General features: G+C 34.7%; 1 long non-coding RNA gene across 1 annotated transcript; it reads left to right on the top strand.

Moving 5' to 3' along the window:
* The first annotated feature begins 947 nt into the window (after positions 1–947).
* Positions 948–6,526, top strand: LOC131039937 (uncharacterized). Its single transcript, XR_009104734.2, has 2 exons — positions 948–5,119; positions 6,271–6,526. It is a non-coding gene; the product is annotated as an uncharacterized LOC131039937 (long non-coding RNA).
* Positions 6,527–6,923: the final 397 nt, after the last annotated feature.

Genomic DNA, 6,923 nt, shown 5'->3' with positions numbered 1-6,923 from the left:
TTATATATATCTCTTTTATATCTAATACCCACTCTGTTAAAAATTGTTCTTTCTTATATAGATATATGCCTAATAAGACACTTTCCTTACAATCTATGACTTGTCTAAGGGGTGCCTTTTCAACTAGTTGCTTGCAAACCTCACTATAGAAGTTTGTGATAATATCTTTGCCTTTTCTTTGTCACTAACATATTTTTGTTAACATGTCTGTTTCATGGCATGTGATCCTTTTGAGGATTGGCAATGAAATTTTTCATAAGCTTACTTATATGAGATTCTTTCAAAATGGAAATCCTATTTAGCATTTGGTAAGATCCAAATTCAACTCTCTTTTCAAAGATTTATTTTGTTATTAATTCCTCTATATATATTAAATCAATTATTTGTTTGAATATTTTCATATAGATACAAAAATAAGATAATAAAATTGTTCACCATGCATGCTTCTCGACTAATAGAATAATCCACCTTGCACAACTACTAGTCTTATTGGCATCTCCCTCTAAAAGAGATTAGGTGCCCCCTCATGGACATTGATGTTAAAAATATCCCAATACTTATAGATACAATTCTTATGGTTTTAATGGTTCTCTCACCCCAAGAGAGATTGGGATGCGTTCCTAGTTAATTAGGCACTACAAAATTTCTTGCTTGGCTTTGGACATCCCCACCACTAGATGTGTAATACGTTTAAGAAAAAAGGTAGCGACTAAGGCAAGCCTAAAGATCAATACATGTCTCTATCCCAATGAATTTATAACTCTGGTTGCTCAACATTTTTATTAATTATTTTATTTTTTATTTAGATCTGACCATTTAAAATTACATCTTGTCTAATCATTAAAGTGTAAAAATATTCTACCCAGTTTTTTTATATAATATCTAAGACACTTATCCATTAAAAATATCTGCCAGTCTTATCCAGTCGCACCAAAAGAGATTAAAAGTAGAAAAGGAACGTTGCAGGCAAGTACTGTTTCATTTTGATAGAAAAGATTGCCTCCACAGAAGTCACATCAGATTAGGACAGCCATTGATTTCTACTTTTTTATTTCCGCCTGTTTTAGACGGCAGTTTTGTAATGCATCCTTATCCACAGATTGCCAGCTTCTTATAAGTGAATAACAAGCGGCACCACCGAAATACATTTATTTCTGGTTTGTGGTTTTGTTAGCATCAGCAATGGCAAGTATTGTGAAGACAACAAATAGCGAGAAAGAGGAGGAGCATCTCAGAGCCCACAATGTGAAAAAGGGATTTGAACGCCTGGATAGGAGATCTGGAAGCCGCATCAATGGAGGACCAAAGAAGGGAGGTCACGGAGGGAAGTATACATGGGCCGGGGATCGAACCTGCGACCTCACCCACTCACAGCCTGCTGTTACTGTCCTCGATCACAAGGACCCCAACTACGAGGAAGAGGCGTTTTGATCTTACTCATTCTATTGGGTTTTTACATATTTTATTTTTCTGCTGGAAACCCTCTTAATCTCTAGCTGTTTTGGGAGTTATTTTGTGGGGGATCTATTCTGACACGCCTCTCTTGTGAATATTTCGATTAGAATGTATTGATTAATGGTGTTTAAATGATTTTGGCGTGTGGGACGTACTATCTTTGATGGCATGTTCCTGAACATGGACTATAATACAGGGAATTCTAATTACAGGTATTAGGATCATATGTCATACTGTGAAGCAAAGTGAACGCAGTATTTAATTACATCAGCATATTTTGTCAAGTAGACAAAAACCAGGATTTGATTACATTAGCATATGCAGTAAATTATGCCATCTGCAGTATTGACATGAATAATTGATCTAAAATGGGGAAATGAGTGTGTTGATTGTGGATGTTTGCAACTGGTCACCTTTGTCTCTAATATTTGCTTGTGTACCAATAAGGATATGCAGTAAATTATGCCATCTGCAGTATTATGAGTTTGTTTGCATTAATCAATGTCATAATCAATTAGGGAGAACAGTGTTTTGCTTTGTTTTTTCTATTATCGGATTGCTTGGATAAGCATGTGAAGGCAATCAAGAAAATAATAATTTAAATGACATTTGACTGTGTGGTTAAAGTCTTGGCGTCTAAAGAAATGAGCTGTAAATCCACGGAGTCCATTATAGAAGGGTGGGAACGAGAACGAAGAAAGGAGATCTATGTCCAGGGGTGGATCTTTTAGTCTCTAAGTCAATCAAAGGTAAAATGTTGGAATTAAGGTAAAATTGGTCATGTAAAGAAAAATTTCAATAAAAAAAGACTAAGAATTAATCTGATGGTAGTTTTAATTTGAAGACCTTTCGAGTTGAATTTAGCAATATATTTGTTGCATTTTGTTAAGCTCTTTAGTGATGATGCATGGTAGGTTGATGCTAAGCATTATTTCACATGATTCTTATAGGGAGTGATTTTTGTAGTATGATAATTATAATTGTGAAAAAGAAAATTGATGTTGGACTATACAACATGAATAAAATGATATTAGTTATGGTAAAATTAAACTTGTGTTTAGAGATGGAAGAATTAAGAATCTCTTTGTGACATGTTTGACATGCTAGGTTTGATTAGGAACCTTTTATTTACAAGCAGTATTAATAATGTGGGGGCATATGGTGACTTCTCAAACAATAAAGTCATTAAAATATCTCACACAATCGAATCCGAATTGATGCAAAAAAATCTCACACAATCGAATCCTGACATAGCTGACTATCATCTTCTCAAATAATATTACAAATTGGTGAGAGTAAATTTGGTATTGGAAAAGGGGGTTATGTGTGAGATTATACTTAAACTTGAGACTAGTATCATGTGTGGTTGACATGTGTTTTCTCTATGTATTTAAATTCCTTGAGCTATTGTTATACCAATATCATGAAAAGAAAGACCCAAAGTTGACTTTGAAAAGACAAGATATTTTCATTATAGTACATTAAGGAGGAAAAGATATCTCAAATGATGTCTAAAGCCATCACCATGCTAATAGCATTGAGATAGGAGAGTTGAGGTAGTACAAAACTTTTCGTTAAGCCATTGCTAGGGTGACACCTTAGATGAGATGAACTCTAGTGTTGTAAAAAAATAAGAAGAATTATTTTCATTGCAACATCTTTTTGAGCGAAATTGGTTGCCAACTTGGAATATTTAAAAAAAAAAAACATGTAATTGTTATCAATAAAGTCTGCACCCTCTGCTAAAGCTGCGAACTTGAGTTGCCTATTGAAACATGGGAACACTTCGAGGTTGCGGGTAACCTGAAGACTGAAGTGGACCTCCAGAGTAAGCTGGTTCTTTTCGATTTCTTCACCTAAACTAACAATTTCTTCAGGGAAAAGAGTGAGGAGGAAGACATAAAATGAAACTACTAACTAATAGGTGATACACCAAAAAGGATACCAGAAAAACTTGGACAAATTGATTAACACACGAAGTAACCAGTAATAAAAGGAAACCTTGCACAATTCAGAAAATTCATAACCACTGCATCAACACTTCATAAGGAGGCTGTAAAAATAATAATCTCAGCAGGAGAAAAGATGTTTTCTCACAACCTGAGGTTACTCTTTCAACTGGCACAACTATGACCTGCAACTGATTAGAAAAAAACTCCTACATAAAGGTGCTAACAGCAACACAATCACAAGGATAAAAGATATCACCTGAAACTGCATTAAGACTAATTACAAAAAAACAAGAAATCTGAGAAGGCAAAAATATGTATTACTCTCAATAGGTGTTACAAAGCTTATCAAAACTAGTTACAAACTCCTTCCTTTCTGTAGAGAAAACTCAAAAAATTACAGTTTGCCAGAAACAAAAGGTAAGAACCCTTGAAAAAAAGAAGACCTCTAGTATATATGCTTTTACAAAAGGTAGTCAAAAGGACTCCACCTCCTCCTTGGGTCGAGCAGGCTCAAAAAGCCTACTTTTTAGGGGTCTAACATGTCTAGAAGGGGATGGGCCTGAGCCAAAAGTCAAGCCAGCCCATGCCTTGCCATAAAAGCTCTTAAATGCATCATAAATGACTCTGAAATATCCCTGACAGGCCTGCAAGCCTTCATAAATGCAAAAAATATCTTCTTGACTTTCTAATAAAGGTAAATAAATATCTAATAAAGTGATCATTAAAATTATCACTTCATCAAATATTTATTCATCTATTTTTACAATAAAGTCAAGAAATTGATAAAATTTAATAAAGTGATAACAACTTCACTTGAATAAATATTTTCACACATTAGAAACCAAGTAATATAATACGTAATTCAATAAAGTGACAAAATTAATTCCACTTTGATGAATATTTACCTATTTCATTTTTTATTAAATATTTATCAATTTGTGATTTTCACATATAACATTTACTAATTAATTTATAAATTTTCACTTAATAGATATTTGTTTTAATTATATTAATAAATATTTATTCAGTGATAGTTTAATAAATTACTTAATAGATATTGTATGTGAAAATTATAAAATGATGAAATAAAATAAAAAAACTTGTCCCTCCCCTAGGCATTTTACGGGGGAATTTAGAGGAGAGAAATAAAAAAACAATAAGGCAAAGAAAAACGCCTTAGTGATTCGGCATACTTAGGGAAAGCAACCCTAAAATCGAGCTCATTCCTCTTATGTGATATTTTTCCATCCTTCTGCTATGGCGTGAAGCTAGGGTTGGAGGCTCGAAAATCTGAAAGACATTTGGTTTATGCTAGCTACCATGCTTGATTCGCTACAAGTTGAGTTGCTGTAAACTGATGTTGTGGAAGAAAACGCAGAATAGGTGGTGTATTCTTTGCAAAAACTGAGTGTGGAGTGGCTTTGTGCATATTTTGACGATTTTTTGGGCGTGATTATCCTGATCACTGCTTGGTAAGCCTTCCTCTTTACTGCGAAACTGAAACACCAAGCTCTATCTTTTGATTTAAAGCCGATCTTGGTGGCACAAGACCACGACTTTAACTAGCTTTTCGATTTATTTGCTCTCTGCTTTTATCATGTTTGTGTTTGTGAAAAAATGGACGCTTTACTCGAGAATACGAAGCTGAAAAAGCTACCATAGCTGGTTCGAATCATGAGGGTTTCGAATTTATATTTACTGGCAGATAACAGGTAGCCTCTTTTTCCCTTACAGTCCATCTAGCTTCGATATTCTGTCTTTATTTCCTTTGCCAGCAACATAATTTAAGACCTAATATCTCAGATCTTCCCTTAGATGCATGAATCTTGTTTTGAAAATAAGGATATTGCTCCCATTTTCTAATCACTAAGGACTGCCTTATAGACCATTTTTTGGTCATTCGTGAATTTTCCATTTACAGGAAATGAACATGTAATATTAGAGCCGTTAAAAAAAAAAAATGGTACTCTGCTTCCATATCCAATAATTCCATATCCCCATCTTTCAAGGTCCTCTCATTTGGAGCCGCAGTGTGTCCATAAGGAAGCACATAACTATTCTCTTAAGCTACACAAATACAGGTATAGGAGCAATGTCTACAGCGACCATACATATACATATAGATCGAATTCAAAAACATACTTTCCAGCTGATACTCTTTCATTCCTACTTTTGTTCTATATATTAGAATGCTTCGAACACCATTCCTTGCTAGAAATAAAACCATAGCAATAATGATTATACAAACTGCCGCTGTAGTAGTCATTTCATTCTATCTCTGCTTTTTCCTGTTATTTTAACCTTACTCATAATTCCAAAGGAAGAAACAAAGGTTAAAACTCATTTCATTGCAAATCGATACTCTATGCTATGCCTTTTTAAGCAATTAGTGCTTTGACTGTCATATTCATGTAACCGCCATCAAGTATAGATGAAACTTGGCAATTCTGGGATTGTCTTGGTGTCACGGTGTTGGCTATAAAAATTTCTTAAACACAAACTGCTATCTTTGATGTTAGGTTTCTTTTAGGAATGCTGCTCCTTGGGACTGTATACTGGCATACTCTGTAGTTCGCTTACTATCCCATAGCACGCTGGGCTCAACCCTTGTGGGAGCCCATTTCACCCCACATTTTGAAAATGAACATGATCAGATTTGTAGTTGATTGAGCAAACATGTTAGAAATAATATGCCCATGTATGATGATTTCTCTTGATTATCTTGGACACCTAAAATATGCATCTCTTTTGACAGTGCACATCAAGACTGATTTATACATGTATAAGTGAATGCTCATGTATAGTGTATGCCATTTCATTGCTTAGAACATGGTTCCAACCTATTGCCTATTGAATCATGCAGGAAAAAGGAGCACTAAGGACCTGGGAAGCAAGGAGGAGTAGGACGACACCAGCAAATTTATGGATCAGCCAATGAGCACTAGTCATTCAGGCAATGATTGGTCACCCTCTAGACATGCATTTTTAGCATTTATTCATTCATGTATAATTTAGCTTTCATGTGCATCATGGATATTGAATGAACATGGTCAGTCTCATGGCTTATTGTGTGAGACGTGCATTCTATCAGTTTAATAAAGATTACATTCTTTTCGAAAGACTTGCCTAATCTTTCTATGCTTCGTACATTTATATCAATGAAATGCTTTCACTTTGCAATCTTTACTTTCTGCATTCTTTTGAGGTTATTTCATTTGTAATTGAATGCAACATAGAGAGGCTATGGAATATACCATTTTCTCAAAACTTAGTGGATCTACCTGATTGAGCCTGTAGGTGGAAATCTAGTAATATTTTTGGCGATTTCTACTAAATGTTTGCCTAGCAAACATCCTGGCCAGCTGTCTTAGACTATTCATTGGGCACAGAGTCACTTGATACTTTCGTGAAAACTAGAAAAACACATCATAACACTGCAAAACTCTCTCTTTTCCCTTCTGAACCTATCCTAACCTATTAAGTATAGGTGTGTGGTTTATGGCAGTGGTCTTGACA

Source organism: Cryptomeria japonica, chromosome 7, assembly GCF_030272615.1.
Source record: "Cryptomeria japonica chromosome 7, Sugi_1.0, whole genome shotgun sequence".
Taxonomy (NCBI): Eukaryota; Viridiplantae; Streptophyta; class Pinopsida; order Cupressales; family Cupressaceae; genus Cryptomeria; species Cryptomeria japonica.
Note: the sequence above shows the minus strand (reverse complement) of the source record. Positions and strands in the feature narration are given on the sequence as shown.